Genomic DNA, 24,324 nt, shown 5'->3' with positions numbered 1-24,324 from the left:
AGGGTGGTTTAATCACAGAAACCCTTACCAGGACAGGTGGTGTTTGAATATCTTCGAGAAAAACCAGATTAAAAAGTACCAAAGTAAGGGTATTGGGAGAAGAAAGGCAAGAAGGATAAGGACCCAAGGGAAGAATGGGACTTACGTGTCAAGTGTTCCCCAAATGTCTCTGTGTTTGGTGCTGTTGCTGGCTCTGGGAGAAGAAGAGAGAGAAGCCCTGGTCCCATGAGGTGAATGATGTCACGTACACAGGCTTGCAAGTGGTAACCCAACTTGGCTATGAAAATTAGCCCTGAGCTCAGCCCCAAACCGTCTTTGCTAGTATCATCTGATGAACTGAACCACAGGAGGACCCTCAGATTCATTTTATTGACTTACAAGCTGCGAGTGATTGCTATTAATCAACTGTGATTTCTCCTAGGTGCTGATCTAACACTGTGTAGGTGCACCTACATGCTGTCACTGTGTGTGGCAGCTTATCTCCCCTGCAAGCCAGAACAGAGGACAGTATCTACTTTCCTGTCACATGTGCACAGTTGTGATCCTGCTGTGTGTGTCATTTGTTACTGATACACTAACTTCAAAATTATTGGTAGTACTCTTTCCCCAAATATTGAGAAAGACAGATTTAAAAGTCATTATATATATATAATCTTTGGGAGTCTGCTACCCAGCTCCCAAATAAATACGTGGAGACTTATTCCTGGAACTTATTCCACTTATGAATGCTTGGCTTGTTTCTAGCCAGCTTTTCTAATTTAAATTAACTCATTTTTCTTCTTCTACATTTTGCCTCTGGGCTTTTTACCTTTCTTTATTCTGTATGTCTTTCTTCCCTTCTTACTCCATGACTGGCCCCTGGTGGCCTCCTCTCCTCTTTTTCTCTCTCCTTGCTCTTCTCTCTTCCTTTTATTCTCTCTGCCTGCCAGCCCCATTTATTTCTCTCCTGCCATGCTATTGGCCCTTCAGCTCTCTATTAGACCAATCAGGTGTTTTAGGCAGGCAAAGTAACACAGCTTCACAGCAAAAATGAATGTAATACATCTTAAACTAATATTGCACAACAGTCATATTTTGAACATGTCCTTTGGTTGAAGATTACTACCTAAACAATAGGTTTTTTAAATAACATAAAATATTTAATAATTTCTTAAAATAAATGTTTATTTAAAACATAGTTTTTGATGCACTTAAAGCATTGCTTTTTATAAACATCACCATATAACCCATGTCTATCTTTACTCATTAATATCATAACATTTTTGACTAATCATTACACATTCTGGCTGAGGATATAGTTCAGTTGGTAGAGATCTTCCTTAAAATGTCCTAGGTTTGATTCTAAGCAAATAAATAAACTGACCATGGTGGTGCTGGCCTGTGGTCCCGGCACTGCTTGGGAGGTAAGGCAGGAGGGTTAAAAGTTCAAGGTCATCCTCATGTACACAAGGAATACATAAGACTATCTATCTATCTATCTATCTATCTATCTATCTATCTATCTATCTATCTATCTATCTATCTATCTATTGCCACACAAGGATACAGACATTTTAATGAAATATTTTTATCTTGAGACTATGATAGATATCAGATGGAGATGTACTGATTCACATAGTTCATTTATAATTTACTAATAGGAAACAGTTAATGTTAGATCAAATTTTTAGAATTAACACAAAAAACTATACTATCAACTTTTGGCATCAATACAATTCCATGAAAGATAATATACTAGTTTATTATGATGGATATGTCAATAGTTATGCTATAAGCCAGAGATTCTGACTTAGTTCACGTTCACCTTCTGGATGGTAGGAAAAGACCCAAACAAGCCAGATGTTCCTAATGGCTTCAAGGGTCTGGTGACAAACGGGAGGAGGTGGTGGGTACAGGGATGACAGTTTTGGAGCTTATCTCTGCTCCACTTCTTTATGGAAAGTGACTTGGGACAAGCACTGGGATTTGAACCCAGGCCGATGGACTGCAGAGTCCCTCTAGCTGGTAACATCCCCGCTGTGAAATTCCCTGTTTGGTCTGGGACAATGGGAAGATTTGTCTTGGGCTTTCTGAGTGCTCTGGGTGCTGATGAAGGCTCACAGGAGTTCTCGCTGACTAACTACCGTAATGGCTATTTGAGCAGAGCCGGAAGTAGTTTCTTGCTGTTTTATTCAATTATTTGTTTACTCTCGAGCAGAAGTGCTCAATTGTAAGGGTGTCTTTTTTTCCCCCACTGATGGGGCATCTGGCAATGTCTGGGGATATTTGAGGCTGTCATATATGGGGTATCTGAGGGTACAACTGGCATTTAAGAGATAGAGGTCAGGGTGTCTCAGAACACAGAGCAATCCTTTTGATAAAGACAGATTTGTCCTAAAATGTCAGTAATTTTGAGATCACGAAACCTCGCTGTAGAGGAAAAATAGTACTTGATATTAGCTGGTGAAATATAAATATTTCACAATAAATCCCACATATTAAGTATGCTTCAGTTAGTCCGCATTGTGTTCTTCCTATCACTCCCAAGACACCATTAGAAAGTGGTTTCTAGCCTTGGGAGGCTCGCACTCTGATGGGAACGAGGAGTTCCAATACCAGGAGCACCATCATTGTCCATGCTAAGGAAGAAGGGTGGCTCCTGAGTGCTTGGTCTCAGCCAGATTTCTGAAGTGGAGAAGGTGTGTGTTTGTGTCTCTGTGGTTCCGTTTGTTACCTGTGTGAGCTCCAAGCAGCTCATGGTCCTATTTCCTCTACCAAATGGGCACAATGGGATGTCCCACTGTGTGTTTGTTGGGAACTTTTAATGAGATAATAAATGCAAGGAGAAAATACTCAATGATGTTTTTTTTTTCTTCTTACTATAAGAGAGAGTCTTCTGAGTCAGTGCCTGCAAGCTGCCATTTCTTCTCTGGAGGGGGACCCCAAGTTTCCCAGGCTTCCTTCCCTTCTTGAGCAATGAAAGGTGAGTCAGGGCTGCATGTACTCCTCACAGACACCCGGAGGTGGCTGACCCTGCTGGTGCCTTCTATTGCAGCTGACATGGGGTGGAACTGGCTAAGGGGAGGGGAGAAAGGAGGACAACAGAGTCCACTTCCTTGTGAACCGGTCAACAAAAGGCCATTATCTGAAGGGGGTGGGCAAGTCTCTGAAAGTCTCCACTGGCAAATGAAGAATATGGGCAGGACTGTTTGCAGGCCTCGGGAATCTGTGGTTATTCCCTTTGCCCCAGCAGGAAACACCTTCTCTGCCCCTAGGACCATGGGTTTTAAAGCAAGCATAAGACGGAGCTTGAGGAAGTGACACATTGACTCGGTGGCCATTGAATTAAGTGAGGGCAGACAAACTTCTGGCTCTTCACCTGTGTTTGGCTTGGAGTTTACCAGAGAAGGGGACCTTATCTTTCTCCCTGGTTACCTGCCACTCCCAGCCGTCTTTTATGTTTCATAGACTAAGATGATAGTTTCAGTTTTTCTTAGTTGAAACTATTCCAACCTAATATCCTTGACTTCCTCATGCAGACGCAGGCACCGTAGGACCTCCGGAGGAAGAGGTGCAGGTGCGGGGTCATCGACTCTACCTCTCCTGCTGCTGTTGTGATCACACTGTTGCCTGCGTTTTCTTGGTCTTGGGCTTCAGCTTCCTTGGGCTTGTCTCATGTCTAAGTCTTTTGCCTTGGCCCCCTCTGTTGTCTTCCTGTGGTACAGGGAGGCTGCTGGAAAGGAGGGAGGAGAAAGCCAAGGTGTTGGTGGCGCATGCCTTTAATCCCAGCACTTGGGAGGCAGAGGCAGGCGGATCTCTGTGAGTCTGAGGCCAGCCTGTTCTACAAGAGCTAGTTCCAGGACAGGCTCCAAAAACTACAGAGAAACCCTGTCTTGAAAAACCAAAAAAAAAAAAAAAGTAGGAGGCTGGTGTCTCTTGTCTCTTGTCTGCACATGTCCCTGTGTATCTTCTACCACCTGGCGAAGCTGCAGACACTCTCTGTCATGAGCTGTACTAGGAATCTCCTTGTGTCAGAGACATGATTGTCTTCTCACTCAGCAAGCAGGGGTTGAGTAAGGAGCGAGGGAGAAGGCAGCTGTGATTCAGAGTGGTGGATATCTGTGGGCTCATTACCTGCATCAGAGCCGGCAGCATCTAGCAGAGTTAGGGGTGAGTAGGCCTGGTCTGGTAGTTTAGGTTCGCTGGATACGGTGGCACGTGCTTGTATCGTGTGGCTGAGGCTGGAGGATCACAAGTGCCAGACCTGCTTGGGCTACATGGTAAAGATCTGTCTTGAAAGAAAGAAGTAAAGAAAAAAAAGAAAAAGAAAGGGAACCAACAATGCCAAGGTCACAAATCTACACCCTCTCATTTGCTAGAATCTTCCTTCCTTCTTTTCATCAGACCCCTCATCAAGACCATCTTCCCGAGTCCAGGCCCTGGCATCTCACTTTCATTTCTAACTTCATGCCTAGCTCATGTTTCCCAGGTTAGACCTGAAAGCACCCTGTTCTGCAGAGACTCAGTCTCTTCGTGGGTAACACCACCTCACATCCTTGCTGTGAGAATTACTCAATTTCACATTTCTGAGGGCATAATATACTCCCTGGTAAATCCTCCTTTTCAGTAGCCTTTGGTTTGATGTTGGCACACAGGTCCATCAAGAGGTAATTTCAAAATAGCAGACCAACACTGAGGTAGAGCTAAGCAGAGAAGGTCTCAGGAGAGCAAGGGAAGGGCTGTGATGCCTCTTAGAACAGACAGTAGATGGGCCGTTTTGAAGGATGGAAGAGAAAGGGCAGTGTCCCTGAAGAGAGACATGTGGCAGTGTGGACGAGCACGGTGTCAGCGGGGAATGACTGACAGGTAAATGTTCGGGACAAAGAGAGACTGGTGCTGGTGCCTGAGAATGAATGGGCACCTGGTCAGAGGAGGCCGTGGTGGTCACGCCAATGACTTTGAATCCTGTTTACAGACAATAGGGAGTTTTGAAAGCAAGGACATGACATCTCCAGATCTGGGGTTAAGATGGTCACCTTGGCAACTGTGTTTAGGGAAATAGGTGTAGGAGTAGTAACTCTGGAACCAGGGGTTCTAATGAGGAGCTTGTGGCAGCACTCCAGATGAGATGACGAAATAGTCAGGGGAGAGCGGAAGACTGGGAATGGGCTGAAAAGAATAGGGCTATTCAGAGAGCGGATCTTAGCTGCAGGCTGCGGGACAGAAGGCAAAGCGAAGGATGACTCAGGGTGTCTGGTTTGCCTGGATAGTGAGTGGTGTCTCTGAGTAAGACAGAGATCCCAGGAGGAGCACGGTGAGGGCCAGGGTGGAGACTGTGAGTTCCTTACAAGGTAGTTCAGTTTGAGGTGACCTTGGCATGTATGACAGGGATGTACAGCTTACAGTCGCTTATGCAAATCTGTCACGCAGGAAGGATTTCCAAACTGGATGTATAAATCCGGGAGTTAGAGCTGACAAGGAAAACTGCAACAGGGAGTGCAATTGTTCAGAAACAAAAAAGCTGCAGTATATGGGCTGATTGACAGCAAGTGGATGAAGTGTCCAAGAGGGCCCCACAGTGACAGAGAGAGTAGCATTATAGTTCCTAGAGGGTGGGCAGCTTCAAGGCAGAGAGAGTGAGCAATAAGGTTGACTGAAGCGGATTTCTCCAGTGCATCTGACAGTGGTGGGTGTTGGCCGTGCCATGAGTGATTATGAGTTCAGACAGCGGTGGCTTGAGCTGGTAAACTGAGGCGGGGGAAGTGGGGAGAGCAGGTGTGGCTTTAGAAGAGAAGTGGGGTTGGGGCTGCAGCAGCAGACAGAAAACAGTGGGTGTAGCTACTGTGACCCCACGATCAGGAGCTGTGGATGACGAAGAACGAAGCCCATAGACTCCAGGGCTGAGTGCGTCAGCCACCTCTGTTGAAGTTAATTGCAAGTGAAAGGGAATGAGAAACTCCCAAAGCAGGAGGGGCTCCAAGAGAGAAGGCCATTCAAGTGGAAAGGGAACAATAGTGGGAATGCTGATTTGTCTTTCGGTGCACAAGATGAAGTGCCTCCCCCCCCCCACTTCCCCTCACCGCTACTGGAGCTCCATTATGAGCTAGTGTAATCATTCAAAGACTATTGAGCAGAGGCGCCTTGATCCATAGAGCACCTTAAACAGGGGCCTCTGATCCGTGGAACAGTTTTCCAGATGACTGGGGTCAGAATCACACTGGGGCCAGCCCCCAAGTGTCCAACCTCCCTTCTGTCATTCCATCTTCTTCTTTGGGACCCACACAAAGGGAAGTTCTGAAGTATTTGACTGTCTCTCTGTCCATCCATCCATCCATCGGTCTGTCTGTCTGTCCGTCCATCCATCGGTCGGTCTGTCTGTTGGTCCATCCATCCATCCATCCATCCATCCATCCATCCATCCATCCACTCATTTTCAAGATAGACTCTTGTTATCTAGCCCGGACTGGTCTTGCCCTCACAATCCTCCTGCTGCAGCATTATGAACACTGGGATTACAGGTGTGCACACCATGTCCAGTTCTACTTGCTTTTTTGCTTTTTTTTTAAAAAAGATTTATCTATTTTATGTGTACGCATATTTTGCCTGAATATATGCATGTACAGCATGTGTATGCCTTCATAAGACAAAAGAGAGCATTGGGTCCTCTGGAACTGGAGTTGTAGATGGGTGTGAGCTGCCATGTGGGTACTGGGAACAAAACCTGGGTCCTCTGCAAGAGCAATAAGTGTTCTTAACCATGAAGCCAGTTCTCCAGCTCCTGTCCTTGCTTTTAAGTGCTGTAAACTAGAGCCTATCATAGGATATGAGGAGACATTAGAGAAGGAGAGATGGAAAGATATAGAATGAAAAGCGATGGAGAGTGAGTCTGGGCAGGGAGAACACAGGCCCGACCTGGACTGGATGGAGGAAGAACTGAAGACACAATGCCTAGTAATGTCCTCTGAGGTCACACGGATATGGAGTCTAGTGCAGGGCTGGTGTGGTCTGGGGTGCCCATGATGCACGCTGGCACCTGGGGAAGTGTGTGAGCATGTCAGTGAGAGAGCTTCATTTTCTGCTGAGTCACGTTATGGCATGGGGCACGATAGTTCCACGCTTTTCGCTTTCTTCAGGGTCGCACCCCTGGGACCTGGCTTCTGCTCTGATGGTCTTCCCTCTTCCACAGTCTTCTTAGTGCTGCCTCTGTTGCACGCTTCTTCAGAAGGGGGGAGGGGGCATCTACCACACCCAAGAGGAATGATGTCACACGTGAGGCATGTGTGTGCCTGGAAACTCAGGCCCTTGTCGTCTTCAAAGGGGACCAGGAACAAGGCACACAGACCTGCCTGTCTCACCTCGCAACTTTCAGATGCCTTTCTCTGATACTGAAGGCCTCAGGTGGAAGAGAGAAGGAAAGAAAGAGGTGATCGAGCAAAGCCACTTCCGCTCATGTTAGTATTTACCTCGCAACTACATTTACCTTTACAAAGGTTCTTTGTTTCTAAAAGTTATGTGGGTGTGTGTTTTACCTGCATGTATATCTATGTACACATACATGTGTACAGTGGCCTCGGAGACCAGAAGAGGTTGTCAGATCCTCTGGAACTGGAGTTACATAGAGTTATGAGCTACCATGTGGGTTCTGGGACCCTGGTTCCCTTAACTGTTGAGCATCTTGACATCCCCTTACTTATACTTTTAAGTCGGGTTCCAATCTGGCCTTAGGAGCCTGTCCTTTTCACCCTGCCTTGACCCCCATTTCCCTCTCCCCTCCTTATCTGATGTTTCTGTCATTCTAAGCAGTGGAGGACTTACTGAATTTGAATTGTTTATTTAGCAGGCTTGTTCTAGAGGAAACACGTTAGTAAGTACTTAAGGGAAAACTTGGGGGGGACATCAGAGGCCAGGTGAGACATGGCTGGGAGAAAAGGAGAGACCTCAAAGGGGCTGAGCCAAAGTGGCTCTGAGAAGACAGAGGGACAGAGCCAGGAGATGCCTGGACAAATTGAGTTGATGGGAGGGATGGGGGTGGGAAGGACATGGGACACTACTACAACACAGGGTAGTGAAATGGACTTGGTCCAAGGGTTCCTTTCCTAATAAACACTCTGGTGATAATCACGTGTTCTAGGACTCCCAAGCAAGGCAGGGAGTTGTGGACATCAACAAGTGATAAGAAGCAGTCAAAACTAGAACTCTTAATCCCTCAGAATCTGCAGCATCAAGAGCTGTCAGATGGGAATGCCCTGACTCTGCAAGGTGCAGGGGTTAGGCCGACGGAGGGTTAGTGCCGTTGACAGTAATTTGATGTCTATTGCTATCACATAATGTCTGGGGATCTGGCCTATGCTCCTATGCTCTTGGGTGTGCACTGAACTAATAACATGGGAGTGGGCTGAGGACATGACAACCCGTCCCTCATGTGCATCACTGAGTAATTAGGAAGGCGTTATGAAACCACTCACAGACCTGATGTGACGTCGCTGTGAGTAAGATGCCATCCCTGCCCCCGAGCTCCCAGGTGATGTGAACAGAGACACACGGTTAACAACAGTGGTTGAAGGTTGGTCCAACCAGGCCAAAAAGGAGATGGAAACTCCGTCCATGAATGACAACATGAGAGGGCAATTAAGTTTAAAACACCTTCTTGTATGGCTGTTTTGTTTCCTTTTCCAACTTTTTTTAAAAAAATTTTTGGGGTGATGATGCTGTGTCTCCTTTTGTAGTTCCTATGGTATTTAGGGCAAGTGTTCAATATACTACAGGTGCCCAGTAATTGCTGGTTTATATTCATTTTAATACACAGAAAGTTTAGAACATCCCCTGTATGAGTGAGGTGATTGCCTTTTTATTGTTGGTAGATGAATGAAATGAACTGTCTTTCTCTCAGATCACCTGCCCTTAATCTTCCCAGCCCCCGAGGTGCGTAAACGCTGATTCACATGAGTTGCGGAATGGTCAATGACTCTTGAAAAACCTTCCACTTCATCAGGAATCATGAACTTCATTCCTAGCTTCAGGTGTGAACGACGCGCAGTACAAATGAGACACTTCTCAACATTAACAGGCTCGCGAACAAGCGGAACCCTTATAAACTGTAAAAGGAAGAAGGTCCATCCAATTGTGTTGATGTTATTTGTCAACTGTGCTGAGGATGCACAAACCCTTTGACCAGCACGTTCAACCTCTATGAATTTGCTGAGTGAAGAGAATGACACAGGAGGAAGATGATTAGAGCCCTCCCCACAACAGCGAAGACAGAATGCAGACCGGTCAGGGACTATGTGGGCCATTTGTAAGAGCGTGGCCTGCAAGTATTTGAAAAGTTCAAGGTGACGTGAACAGATGTTATAAAAGAAGACAGCACAGAAAGCTGCCTGGGGTTCTGGGCTGTTCTTTACTGCTCCTGTGGCCGTGGGTTCCTGAAACTGCTTTGTTTCGGTGTTCTTTCTTGTAAAATGGAGACATGGGTCTCTCTCTCTCTCCCTTGAGGTGTTGCTCTGAGGGTCGGTGGAATTTTGTGCAGCACTGAACTCTGTCTCACTGGTGGCAGATATGCTTTGTTCTGAGTGTCATTCTCCATTTCTCTGCAGAGGGCAGAGAGCGGGACACAAGAATACCTGCACAGTTAGAGGTCAGAGGCAATCAGCAAGGCCTTAGGGTGCCATCTCTTACTGGTTGTTGCTGGAATTATTTTGATTTTCTCTTTTGAGCTCTCTCTCTTGTTACTAATTTTTTTTTGTTTGTTTTTGTTTTTTGAGACAGGGTTTCTCTGTAGCTTTGGAGCCTGTCCTGGAACTCAACCTGTAGACCAGGCCAGCCTTGAACTCACAGAGATACACCTGTCTCTGCCTCCTGAGTGCTGGGATTAAAGGCATGCTCCACCACTGCCTGGTCCATATTTTACAATCAATATGTGTAATATACCAAGAAAACAAAGTATTTAGAAAAGAAATAGTCCTTAGGGTTAAGAAAATGGCTGAGGGTTATGTTAGGTACTTGTGAAAGAGCAACGCCCTTGATTTGATTTCCAATTCTGCAAGGGAAAAAAAAAACATTTCAAAATAAAGAAAGAATTAGAGAGATAAGTTTCTTATTTGTGTGCGTTGGAATTATGGGGCCATCTGTGCAATTTTGCTTTATAGTTCTGCCGAGTCTGAGAGGAAAAGTGGCTTGTCTAAGGAAATAAGGAGCAGGTTTTAAACGTGATTCTTGAGCTGGTGTTTCATCCCCCCCCCCCAGCGGTTTGTCTCTGAGGATGTGGGGCTGCAGAGGTGGGGTTCCACAGTCTCAGATCCCTGCAGGCACATCCCTTCCTGCCTCTCCCAGGAAGTGACTTGTGCCTCCTTCCCGCCTCCAGGCAGGACAGTGCTAGATAAAATCCACAGCTGCAGTCTCTACAGGTTTGAGAGAGTTACCTCTCCAATGTCTATTTTTAAAAAAATTCATTAAGTGGGGACAGGAGTGTCACTGAGAAATGTTTGTGTTGTTCCCAGGCCAGCCCTTTGTCCTGGTGCCAGACCCAACTGCTCACCTGATGTGGGCATCCTACGCGGGTGACCAACTCCATGCGTCGACAAGGCAGCTACTAACTTCCTTTCCAAACCTGTTTCTCCTCCTGCATTCTGCTGTGGACATGCCAGCTGTGGAATGCAGGAGGCCGTCTCCACCCTCCACCTTCTAAGATCCCTGGGAGCAGTGAGTAAGTCTTGCAGGTGTTGGCTCCTGGAACCGCTTTGGGTTCCCCCACAGCACTTTATGTGGTGTTTAGTGTTTTCAGTGTTTGGTACTTCTTGCTCAATTTACATAAGAGTGTTGCCTAACTAGTCCCTCTGCCTTTAGTCCCTTTTCGTCTCCCACTCAGACTAAGAAGAGAGCCTCTTCTAAGGCAAAGCTGACAGGGCAGGCCCTGTGAGTCCTGCAGCCCCACATGGCCTACAGAACAATCTGGATACTGGATGGAGTCAACAGGTCCCTCCATTAGCTAGCTCTTGCTAGCATCTCCCATCTGCCAGAGATCTTTTCCTCATGCCTACCCTTCAGCTTTCGGTTCAAATATCTCCCTAGAGCTCTTTCGAAATAGGGAAGTTAAATGGTAATTCACAGTGTGTTTCGCCAAGCGTTAGAGATCAGGGTGTCTGCTTGTGACTTAAATTGTAATTTTGTCTTCAGGTTGGCTCCTTCAGCTTCTTATCCACAAGCATCTCGGTCTCTCTAAGAACAGAGAAAGCAGAGTCATGTTTTATGGCAGAAAATAAGGTATGGGAACTATATTTTGATATAATCACTGAGTCATCATGGGGAAAGATTGGCTTTCTCACTCTCGTTGTGAGAGTCAGAGTTTGCTTGTATTAGTGAGTGGCTCCAAGTATGATGTCATTCTCATGTGTATCTGCCTTAGCTGATGTTTGCCTTAAGGAAAGCCATCACCGGTGTTCTGCGTGGAGGCTGTGTATGGCTGTTTCCTGGTGTAAGATGGGGGTAAAGAGGAACTCTGCTGATGTTATCAAATTTGAGACAGGTTGAACCCTGCCCTGCTTCCTCCAGAGGCATAAGCTTAGACACTAAATTCTGCCTTTGCACTAACAGAAAGTGGCAACCAAATAACTTACCAAAAATCAACAGAAGAATGTTGTGGTTCTTAAAGGTGTAGATGCAATGACCGACCCCTTCGTTTCCATGGTCAAAACAACAGAACTCCTAGGGCTTGAATTCTCGGCTCCTCGTGTGTCAGGCTGCTGCAAAAGAAGCTGCAGACGGGGCCTAGAGCTGGGAAGGCCTCAGCACACTGTAGGCTGGATTGGTGTTCACTGTTGGAGATTCTGATTGATTGGAAGGGGTGCCAGCTTCGGAACTCAACAGTTTGCCCAGAGATTTGGTTCCTGGTTCCATGTTGGGTGTGTTAAACAAGAGGTGAAGGGCCAGGGAACAGTCAGGTGGTAAGGAAGTATTTGTGCTTTCATAATTCTCCTCCAGTCTGGTTTCAAATTCCAAAAAAAACAGTGGTGCAGGGACCTCAGATTCTACTGCCTGAGATATTCCCAGTTTCCCTTTGACCCACCAGCTCAGCTCCAGTGGTATGTTCCTGAACCTTGCCCTAGGACCTGGGTCTATACCAAAGCTCCCTTTTCCCCCAGTTTCCTGGACAAGTATGCCTTGCTTTTTATTGTTTTCTGGCACTCAACTTTAAGTATAGTAGGTCCTCAATAGATATTGAGAAACAAATAAATGACCAGGCCCTTGGGTGGAGCAACAGCCATTTATTCGCCATTCTCTCATTCAGTCCTTTCCAGTTTTAATGAGCACAAGACTTTCCATATGGCTAGTGGATAAGGTGGGAGAAAAAGGAAGCATCAGCGCCTTCCTCAAGGAGCTTGTCCTTGTATTTATAGAGACGTATCTCAGCACTCGGTGTTAGCCAAGAAGCCGGGAAGTGATGACTATATCTCTGTATGTGTTCATCTCCTTATTTCGTATACCTTAATTTCAGAATAGCATGAACGTAGACACACAATAGAATAGCAAGAACATAGACGCACAATACACAGCATCCACTTCATTGTCAGATTTGGAAGGGGACAGGGCTTGAGTTTCTTGTTTCCTGCTTTGGTCACAAGGCCAGGAGAGGAAAATAACACCCAAAGCATCAACAACCATCAAACGAACAACAAAACCCACCAAATCCACTAGATGTGATAGAGAAAGCCAGGCGGGACATGGTGTCTCCAGAGGGTTGTGGAAGCACAGGACACTACAGAGATTCAAGGTTTCCAACCAGAACTTCCTAATAGTCATCATGGGAGATATACTCTCTGTGAAGAGATATTACAGGAACAGTCATACCAGGGTCCTTTGCTGCCGCTCTCCCCAGTACCACAAGTCTGGCTTGGTCCTGTGGCAGAGTTCTTCACTTGTATCAGGCTTAACTGTTTTGAATTTGTGATTTTGGAATTTAAAAACATTTAACTTTGACTCACATGTATTAATTGTGCATATTAGTGAGGTCCAGTGTGATTGTCCAACTCATGCACGTATTGATTAAACCTGAAATTCAGTTTCCCTTCGTCTTGTAAGACCCCTGTTCCCAAACTCTCGAAATCATGATTCCACATCATGTGACTACTTGATATTTTCTTTTTTAGTGAATGTTTGTAGCCTAGGGTGGCCTCAAAATCTTCACCTACCCGCTTCAGCATGCTGAGTGCTAGGTTTACAGGTGTGTACCTGGCACCTAGCTAGATTTATAACTTCCGTGTATGAGAGAGATCATGTGGTATTTATCTTATGGGCTTAGCACAATGCCTTTCAGTTCTATTCATTTTGCTAAACAAATAAACAAACAAACAAAAAACAAAACCAGGATCCCATTGTTTACAGCTGAATGATTGGATAAGCTTCAGGTCTCATGTCCCCTAGGTGCTACTGACACTGTGAGATGGAGAATAAGGGGTCAAGAAGGGACATGCTAAGACAGGCATGTCACCAGCACTCCCATCAACAGACTCTCTTTGTCTCCCCACCTCGTTCTGACAGTGTGAGACACTGTTACTTGCGGTTGGTTAGCCACATGGCCCTTCTCTAGGTTCCTCCCAGCTCAAGGCCTCCTCACACGGAGTTCTTAGAAGTTCTTCCCTCAGCTTCTCGATTGAAGGCTTCTCAGTTTTCAGGTCTCTGGTTCAATGTCACTTCCTCCCAGGAGCGACTGTAGCACTCCAGAGCTTTCTTAATTTTTGGAACGAACGAAGACTTTAATTCTTGGAAACCCTGTGCTTTGTTTAAAGCGAATGTCCTTCACACTAGTGAATAAAAGCTTTGGATGTTCTCTGCCGTACGATGTTGTAGTTTGGCTTCCTGTTCTACGGGGCACAGACCTTGTTTTTTATTCCACTCGGATACTAAACACTGGACTTCTGTGAGTTATCTCTGTCTTTAAAATGTGACTAATTCATACGAGCCAGAGGACCAGGAAACCTGCTGCCAGCCAGCACGCAGATACGAACGGGAGACATTTCACTAGGCCCTATCCCTAGATGAAGAGCTGTGGGCAGTAAATGCCTACATAGAGAGGGAGATGAGCCCCCTGATAGGTTATCCAGCTCCAAGTGGTCAGCCTTAAACACGTGTACATCCAAACAATAGGAAATACACTCAGTGGCTTATATATACACGCATGCACGCACACATACACGTACACATATGTGTGTGTGAATAGCAATACTAAAAGAAAAAGTCATAAATGGAGAAGAACAGAAGGAAAATGATGTAAAAACAGTATTCATGTATGAAATTGTAAAAATATTTAATTATGTGGCTTATTTTTACTTTTCTTTGCTGCATATATTTTTGAATAAGCGTCTTAATTCCCATATCATCCCATTTCTAAACTTTTGTCTTATGGTCAGTATTGAGCTTTATATTTTTTCCCCTTCATTGTGATTTTAAAAGGCATTTTTTTCCTTCTTTACATTTTTATGTACATAGGGTCTGTGTAGCCTGAGATGACTCTGAGGTTTCCCTACCCACCGCTAGGTTTATAGGAGCACACTGTGGAACCTGGTTTATGTGGTGCTGGGAGTGGGATTCAGGGCTTGCTCATTGGTTAAGCCCTTTATACCTGAGTTATACCCAAGCCTCCTCTCCCATTTCCTTTTAAAATTTAGAAATTTCCCTTTCCAGTTAGGTCTTGCACTTACTAAGAGATTAATTTTGGGGATTGGCACCCGTGGGAGAGAAGGCTCTAATACTGTCTTCTCTGGGTAATCAATTAGATGAACAACATTTACTTAAGAGGTCATTTTGTCCTTCCTGATTCCTAAGGACAGAGATAGGGCCTGGAGAGGGCTGTTTGCATAGGACAGGAGGCCATCTCTGGTGAAGGGACGAGAGAGTAGAGCCCTTGATGAGGTGAGGGAATTCATGCAGCTTCGGAGGCTATTTCCTCCAAGACCAGCGTCAAATACCCTGACATGGAGCTGAGCCCCAATGGGCTAGTGAGGTGTGGGAGTGCTCACCCTAAACCAGATCATGAGGGAATTGGAGGGCTTAGTGTATTAGTTACTTTTGCCTAGCTGTGACCAAAGACCCCAGCAAAACTGTGTAAAGCGGGAGTCATTTATTTATTACTCACGGTTTCAGTCTGCCATGGCAGAAGGACCCGGCAGAATAGCTCACATCACAGCAGACAGCGTTCAGAGCAGAGCGGTCAGAGGAAGGGGCCAAGAGCCCCCAAAGACTTGTCCTTGGTGACCGACTTCTAACAGCCAAGCCCCACCTTCCAGTTACACTGGCTCCTAAATCCATTCACAGTTTAAATTTATCAGTGGATTAAACCATTCCTTGGGTCAGAGCCTTCTAACTTAATCATTTTTTTTTCCAAAATCAAATTAAAAAAATCTTCCTGTTTTATTCACGGCTACTAAGCCAGCAGGGAAAACTTGCTTAAGGCTGATCCTTTAAAGAGGGACCTCACAGAAAAGGAGTTCGCTTCAGGCAGGCCATAGGGACTGGTACTGCGCGGGGGCAGACAATCCGGTTGACAACAGGACTGTATTTTGCCCTTTGCCCCCGGTTGCCCGTCATATCTCCAGAGGGAACGAAAGCACTCCCTCCCCCCCCCCCCGCCGTGCGCCCCTGCCACAGTCTGCAACCTCAAGGTTGGTTCTTCAGTGTCTGTACATTGGAGGAAATGTTTACCGTCCCCCTCCCCGCCCCGCCCCACTGAGAACTCTGGGCCCAATTCTACCACCTCCAGCAGATGTTATACCCCACCCCCCAACTATTCCAGGAAGAGGCTGATGTTTGCCCAGTCAACAGCTTCAAAGGCCCTCAATCTGAGAGATAGGGCCATGCCCCACCTCCCGCGCTCCCAGTAGAAATGGGCCATAGGGACCAGGCACACGTGTTCCTGGTCCTCTGAGTGGGTGGGCTCAGCCAATGGTAGCTGCTCCAGCAGTGAGCTGTGTGTGCCGCTCGAAAGTACGCTTGCGTGACAGAGTTGAGTCTTCATTCATGACTCAAACATCCTCAACACGCTTGGGTATGTTTGCAGGCTGCTTCCTAGAATTTGTTTCCTCTGGGTTGGCTCCTGGTCCAACTGCTGATGCGCTGGGCTGTTACACGTAGTAGGAGGATTCTTTTTTTTTTTGGTTTTTCGAGACAGGGTTTCTCTGTGGCTTTGGAACCTGTCCTGGAACTAGCTCTTGTAGACCAGGCTGGTCTCGAACTCACAGAGATCCGCCTGCCTCTGCCTCCCGAGTGCTGGGATTAAAGGCGTGCGCCACCATCGCCCGGCTAGTAGGAGGATTCTTCATGTGTTTTGTAGGACTAAATTTGTAGGCTTAAATTTATTTATTCCTTTTTAGACTTATTTATTTTGTGCGTATCAATGTTTTGCCTGCCTGTTCGGGTGTGCACCACACGCATGCCTGGTGCGCACGGAGGTCAGAAGAGGGTGTCCGCTTAAGCTACCATGCGGGTGCTGGGAACTGAACTTGGGTCCACGGCAAGGGCAGCCAGTGCTGCTAACTGCTGAGCTAACTCCCTATGGGTTCCTTTGGAGAGGAAGACTTGTAGACTTTTTGCCTTTCTTTTCCTGTATGTTCAACTTTTCCTGTACGGAGGTTTTGAGGTTTCTCGGAACTGCAGTCCCAGGCACAGGCCTTCCGATGATTATTGACTGAGACAATGGGAGCCCACTGTGGACAGCTTGGCTCGGGTCCTGAGAAGGACGCTTTGCCCTCTTCCTCACCGGGCTCTCAGGGAAGTTTAACCCCAGGCGCATTTGGCCGTTGTTTTGTTCACCCAGTTGAATGCGGTGGAGGTAACCCCACCCAGAGTTGACAGTAAGGAATGCAGTGCCCTGCTTTTGTTTGCTTGAGACAAGGTCTGGCTGGCCTGGAACTTAAGAGTAATCCTCCTGCCTCTGTGTCCTGAGTGCTGGGATTACAGGACACAGTGGCACCAGTGGCAAGCTTGGAGATCCTTTCTGTCCCATGTCATTCCAGTTGTGAAAACTGGGCCCACAGACACTGCTGTCCCGGGTTCAGAGCTGCAGGTCAGCCACTCCACAGCATCAGCCCGTCCTGTTCACGGCTTTGCTTCTCCTTGCAGAGCCAAAAATCTATTTTGTTTGTTTTCTGTATGCATGTGTTTGCACGAACACGTGGTGGCCAGAGGTCAACCTGGTTTCTCCTCAGGTGGCATCCACCTTGGTTTTGTGAGATAAGGTCTCTTTATTTGCTGATCAGGTTAGACTGGTGTGACCAGTGAGCCCCAGGGACCCACCTCTCCCAACCCACCTCCCCAGTGCTGACATTAGGGACTGGAACTCTTTCTTGCATCTCAGCCACTTTGCTGATCAAGTTTTCTTCCCAACCTTTTAACTAACTGCTTCTTTTAGCCTGCCTCCTTCCTTCCTTCCTTCTTTTCTTCCTTCCTTCCTTCCTTCCTTCCTTCCTTCCTTCCTTCCTTCCTTCCTTCCTTCCTTCCTTCCTTTCCCCCCTCCCTTATTTATTTATCTAACATTTCACCCATATTTGCAATGTGTTTAGACTGTGATAACAACCGGATAAGCTCTTCATTCACCGTGGGTAGTAGTCTTCTGGCTGAGATTGGCCACAGGCCTTTCAGCTAGGTTTGTAAAGCTCCCATGACTATGGATTCTTTCGGAGCTGTTGTGCTCTCTGGTGGCAGGTGATAGTATAGTCTGTGAAGACCCTTGCCAGAGAGCCCAAGGTCACGTCTGCGGCTTCTCCCAGCTGGGAGGAACTCAGAGGTCCTGAGAAGAACCTCTGCAACCCAGCCACTGCACTCTCACATCCTGTACTAGTTACGTGTGCTTAAGTGTGTGACTACCTGACAGAACCATTTAGAAAGAGGAAGGATTTATTTTGCCGCGGGGCTCCAGAGGGTTTATGGAGAGGGAGGGTGCTGCAGGTGGCCTAACCGAGTTGTTTGCTCCTCGGCCATCAGGAAGCAGAGCAAGGGGAATGCCTGTGCAGCCTGCTCAGTTCTCTTCCTCCTTTCGTTCGTCTCAGGCCTCCAGCTCTTGAGATGGTGCCACCATTTAAGGGACATTCCCTCCTCAGTTAACTGCTCTCTGGATCTGCCTTCACAGGCACACCCAGGGGTGTGCATCCCTCATATCCTAATCCAAGTCTAGCCAATTCGATCACAATGATTGTTTTTCCCAGGCCCCTGCTATCCCATGCCCAAGTGATGGCCTGGGCCAGCCTGGTTAGCTCTCAGCCCAACAATTCCTGTATTGAGCAGACAAGTTCCTCCTGGTATCTCTTGGCTATAGGTCTACCTCTGTCCACAGAAGCAGTTGTAGGTACCAGTGACCCTTCCCTATGTCCTCTCAGTGGTTTGAAGACAGACTTCTCTTCTCCGGGATTTCGCTTTCTTTTCTTTAAAATGCATCTGCATTTTATTTGTGTTTGTGTGGTATGTATGGTGTGTGTATGTATTATGTGTGTGTGATATGTATGTGTGTGATATATATGATGTGTGATACGTATGATGTATATGATGTGTGTGATATGTATGATGTATATGATGTGTGATATGTATGATGTATATGTGTGTGATGATATGTATGTGTGTATGATGTATATGATGTGTGTGATATGTATGATGTATATGATGTGTGCATATGTAGTGTGTATGATGTGTGTGATATGTATGATGTGTCTATATGATGTGTGTGATGTGTGTGTATGGTGTGGTGTATATATGTGGCGTGTATGATGTGCACATGTATGGCGTGTATGTGATGTGGTGTATATGGTATGTGTGTACGGTATATATGTGTATGTGGTATATATGTGGTGTGTATGATGTGTGTATGTGGCATGTATGATGTGTGTATATGGTGTATGTATATGTGATATGTATGATGTATGTATGTATGGTATGTATGTGTGAGTGTATGGTATGCATGTGATGTGTATGATGTGTGTGTGTGTGTGTGTGTGTGTGTGTTTGTGTTTAGTCTCATACATGGCACACCTCACTGGTCAAAGGACAGCTTTCAGGTGTCAGTTCTCTCCTGCCTTGCTGTGGCAGCATGTCTCTTGCTGCTTCCTTCTCTGTGTACTCTAGGCTAGCTGGCCCATGAGATACCAGGAGATTCTCCTGTCTCTACCTTCAATCTCGGCTAAGGAGTAATAGAATTACAGATCTGAGTCACCATGCTGGGCTGTGGGATTGAGGTTCAAACTCTGGTCATCAGGTCTTTTACCCCCCGAGCCAGCAATGGATTCCTCTTTTATTCCTCCACCCCCACGACACCGTCCATTCCTGTGGCCTGGCTCTGTGAACTCAGGGTTATCACATGAATCTTGTGGAACTTGACCTTGCCGCAAAGGAACCTGTTTTGGTCCAGAGAGAATGCTTGTCACTCTAAAAGAGACAGAAGAGAAGCAGCCCCTCCCCCACAAGCCTCCCCACCAAAAAGCCTCTTGTTGGCCGTGTTGATTTGCCAGGTCCTCTCAACACTTGTTCTAAGAGACACCGCTCCCATTGCACAGGGGAGGAGACCTTCAAAGTCGGGCAAGGTTAATCAGGAGTTAGAGACCAGTAGCCTGACTCTGATGGACACCAGCCCTCCAAACCACTTGCATTTTACACACTGAACCAAATTTGTTAAAAATTCACCAACTTGGGGCTGGGGAAACTGCTAATCAGTCAGGAGCCCACACAGCTCCTAACTGAACTTGGAGAGGACTTGGCTTCTAACTCCTGTTCCAGGGACTCTGATGCCCTCTCCTGGATTCCTCAGACACGGCACCTACCCACCACACACAGAGAATTAGATCGTAAAAATAAATCTTACAAACATTATTGAGCTGAGGGAGCATCTTTCCCCGAGTTCCCTATATATCTCTCAACATTTTCTTGATTCGCATAAGACTTAACTACACAGTGAGTTCCATTGCCAAGTGAGCAGCACTAGGCCACACCCATTTGGAAAGCAGATTTGTTACCCGGTAGGTTACTGATGCGAGCCATCACTGTTTTCTCAGATGGCACCATTTGTGCCCAGCGCCTATTATGGAACCATGGATACAGATGTACTCTGTAGTCCCATTGCAGAAACAGTGAACAATGTGATGCAGAGAAACGGGAACAGTTTGACAAGTACTAATGGAAGTTTATTTAAATACACATGGAAAAAATTGCACTTCCAGGTCCCTAGGCTGGTGCATCTCAACAAGCATTATAATGGTAAATATGTATAATGTATTACAATAAATAGGACGTCTGGGGCTCCGTGCTGAGGAGTTAGAGGATGGTACATGAGGGGAAAAAGCTTGGATTATTCTGCGTGTCACTCCTGGACAGATGTGTTAGAAAAAACTTATTCCCTCTGGGCGTGATCCTTTTGTAACCCAGAGAGCAATGTGGCGCGCTGAGTGTGGGCTGACTGCTAGCTCTCACACCTAAGCCTTTCTCAGTGCCTCTGTACGATGCACTGACTGCCCAGTGCTTATGGCAACCATGAGCGGAGCTTGTTCGCCTATGAGGATCTCACCGTGTGGAAATGATTGGCAGGATACTTTCTTTTGTGAAAGGAGGTGAAGACCCATGATGTTTTCAAGGGAAGAAATATTCCTTGGAATGTTACATGCAGTCCTGTATGCCGCTTGATGGCATGCTCTGAATGGCACTGGAGACTGTGGTATATGATGGACACAGTAATGGTGTCATGCAAAGGCATTGTTCTAATCTCTGGAACCTGTGACAATGTCGGAGGCTAGTGGATTTATCGCTGCTAATCAGAGTATCTAAAAGTAGAGTGACCATATATATGGTGAACCTAGTGTAAGCACCAGCGCCCTAAAATGTGGACGAGGAAGAGGGAAGGAGGTCACAGCCATGTCATGCATATGTGAAAGACCCTGACTTCTGCCAGCATTGCTGTCTTTAAGGCTGGAAGGGAATGTTGGAATGCAGTATTTTTGTGTACTCCCAGCTACTTGGGATGCTGAAGCAGGTCGATACCTTGAGTTCAGGAGTTTGAGGCCAGCCTGGGAAACATAGCAAGGTAGTGAGAACTTTGATCATAAAGGGTGAGATGGCGGGGAAGGATGGGGAAGAGGGAAAAAAGTCCACAGCCAAGGGAAACGGAAAGAGGAAGGGAAAGGAGTTTGCCCTAGAGTTACCAGAAAGAACACAGGCCTACCGACACTTTGAATTCAGCTAAGTGAAAAGTTTTTTTGAACTTGGAACTGCAGAACTGTAGTTATGTTTTCTTTGCATTGAGCCCTCATTACAGTAGGGATAGAAAATGTCTACAGAGGTAGGCAATGCTCAGGGGATGCATCCAAGGTCTGAGGGGCCTGGAGCCTGAGAAGCCAGGCAGGACATTGGTGGTCTAGTCTGTAGCTTCTTAAACTGAGACTGTGACTTACTGCATAGCTGGAGAGAGAGGTGGAGGAACTGCACAGCTGGATGTGGAGATGGAGGATCTGCACAGCTGGATGTGGAGGTGGAGGAACCCCACAGCTAGGTATAAAGATGGAGGATCTGCACAGCTGGAGGAGAAGGTAGAGGAACAGCACAGCTGAGTGTGGAGATGGAGGAACCACACAGTTGGATGTGGAGATGGAGGAACTGCACAGTTGGAGAGGGAGGTGTAGGAACTGCACAGCTAGGTACAGAGATGGAGGATCTGCATAGCTGGAGGAGAAGGTGGAGGAACGGCACAGCTGGGTGTGGAGGTGGAGGAGCTGCACAGCTGGATGTGGAGATGGGGAACTGCACAGCTGGAGAGGGAGGTGTAGGAATTGCACAGCTGGATGTGGAGGTGGAGGAAAACTTGGGAACAGTAAAAGGTGTCTCCATATACAGCAATCAAAGTTCACTAAGAAAGCATGCAGCGAATCTGTTCCTAGCCATGCTGTTCTATGTTGCATCAAGAGACTGTGCTGCAGCCTTGGCTCTGGACAGACAACACACACACACTCGGCACTGCATGTATCATCATTGCACCATGAAGTACTAGAAAATGCTGCCTGTGGCATCTTTGCTCAGATTGTAATCTTGTATGCTACTAGCTGCAGCGTTTTACTGTACGTCCTGTTTCTGTCCTTTCAGAAACATAATGGTTTCGCCTTGGAAAACAAAGGCTTTCACTATTTCCCCATCATCATTGCTCAGCATGCACATATCAATGAACATGTCCTGGGACTGACTGCATTGTGTTTGAGCACTTGATTGGAAAAGTTACTGCTGGGTTTGGTGACTTGAAGTTTATTAAAAATCTCCTAATGAATTTTGGCTTGTGATTAAGACAGGGCTTCCAACATTTTCTGAAACAGCTCTGAACACTTCTGCCATTATTTTTAATATTATTATCATTATGAATCAGAATATCAGTCTTGGTAGGTCAATGTCACTGCTCTATATCCTTCCTCTCTATATCCAGAAGTATTAAACATTCACTCAATGCTTACTTTAATATTTATTTATATTTCTGTTTGCAACAAGGTCTCATGTAGCAATAGGTATCTGATGGTGACATTGAACTCCTGATCTCCCTGCTCCCACCTCCTGAGTGCCGGGATTGTAGGTGCGCCATACCATGTCTGGTCTGTGTGGTGCTGGGGATAGAACCCAGGGTTTCATATACACTAGGTAGGCACTCTATCAACTAATGCCCGAAGATTAATTTTAAGACCATTTCTACCAGGCTGAAGGCGACTATGTAGTGTAGGAGTCTCTGTAGGCCTCTGTAGGAGGCCATAGTTTTGGGCTGACTTCTTGCTCTGAGCCAGCAAATCAAACCGATATAGTTTAATCTTAATAACAGGTTGGGGTGCTTACAGAGATCTTTGTAGCCAGAACTGATTGGGCTGTCAACAGCTAATTAACTAGGCTATACTAACTGGCTGGTTGCACCCAGTTGGGCTTTTGTTTCCCTCCAAGAGCTGTCCAATCTTGTTGAAGTTCCCGGACCTGCTCTGGTTTTAGGGATGTCTGAATTACACATTGTTTTGTGGGACTCAATGGCATCATATTTAATTAGCCTAAGGAATTTCTCTCCTAATCCCTACCCTGCTGCAGTAAAGACGCTGCAGGGGAGTTGCCTCCCCTTACTGTGAAGGGTGAATCTTAAGGTTGCCGTGGATATGTGAGAGGTGAAAACCAAGCCCTGAGCTCCACATTTTTCTCTCAATACACACACACACACACACACACACACACACACACACACACACACACACCCCTATGATAAAGTTCACGTATGGATTAAGCACAGTAAGAGGCCAGCAATCATAAAATACAATCATTGTAACTGTGTACCGTGTTGATGTAGCCAACCACTTAGGAGTTGTTCCTGGAATTTTATGCCATATTTCTGGGCGATGGATAAGGGAAACATGGCTGGGATAGGGTACTGCAGCAGCTGAGCTCAGGCATTGACTGGGAGCAGCTGAGGGAAAGGAGGGCTTTTTGAGTGGTGGGTGGACAGCTAGCACTGCTGGTCAATTCTTCTCCCTGAAGCAGGTGATCTGAGGGGTGTATTTCTGAGGCCATCCTATGTGGTGGGAGTGTGTGTGTGTGTGGGGTAACAGTGCAGACCTGGATATTAAGCTTACTGAGGGAGGTACCAGTGCCAGAGCTGGAGGCTGTCTCATTGCCTTTAAGGAAGGGGCAAAGGAAGGGACAAGAGTGACTTTGTGGGAATCAGGAGCGCTGTCCGCTGTGGTTTTCAAGCATCCCTCTGAACAGAATTTTTAGTGTGGGGGCCTGCAAAGGGTCACATAGTCAGTATCAGGCTTTGTGGGATATAGAGCCTGTCACACCTATGATGATGTCTATGTGCCCAGCTGTACCTATGCTTCAGTGAGTGTTTTTGAAACCAGCTAGCTCGTTGGTTTTGACCTGTTCAGCCATGGTTTGCTGAAGCCCATTCTAGGGCATCAGGGCGGCAAAACTTCATGTTCTTGCCCTGGTATTCTCTTTCAATAGCTTTGCATAGTTCTGTACCACAATGGCTGGCCTTGCTGGGACAATTCTGATTGTTCTGATTGTCTCTCAAGGAGGCTAACTGGCCGTTGGAAGGTGTGCTGAACTTGGCATTTTGATAGCCGTTCTACCCCCACCCACTGCCTGTGCTATTTCTGCTGCCTCTCCTTTCTCCCTCGGGTATTACATTACTCGAGGAAACAGCTCCTTAGCGGATGGTACCACAAGTACATGGGAGGAGGAACAAATGTTAATGCTTGCTTGGAAGGGGATCTGCCATCGAGGCTCCCTGATGGGACGCTGTGTTATTTGAACAAGCCCTTCCTTAGTGTGACTCTACTCTGTCCCAATGATACTGATAGGGATTAAACC

Source organism: Microtus ochrogaster, chromosome 5, assembly GCF_000317375.1.
Source record: "Microtus ochrogaster isolate Prairie Vole_2 chromosome 5, MicOch1.0, whole genome shotgun sequence".
In the NCBI taxonomy this organism is placed as follows: Eukaryota; Metazoa; Chordata; class Mammalia; order Rodentia; family Cricetidae; genus Microtus; species Microtus ochrogaster.
The sequence above is the reverse complement of the archived record's forward strand: the minus strand, read 5'-3'. Positions refer to the sequence as shown.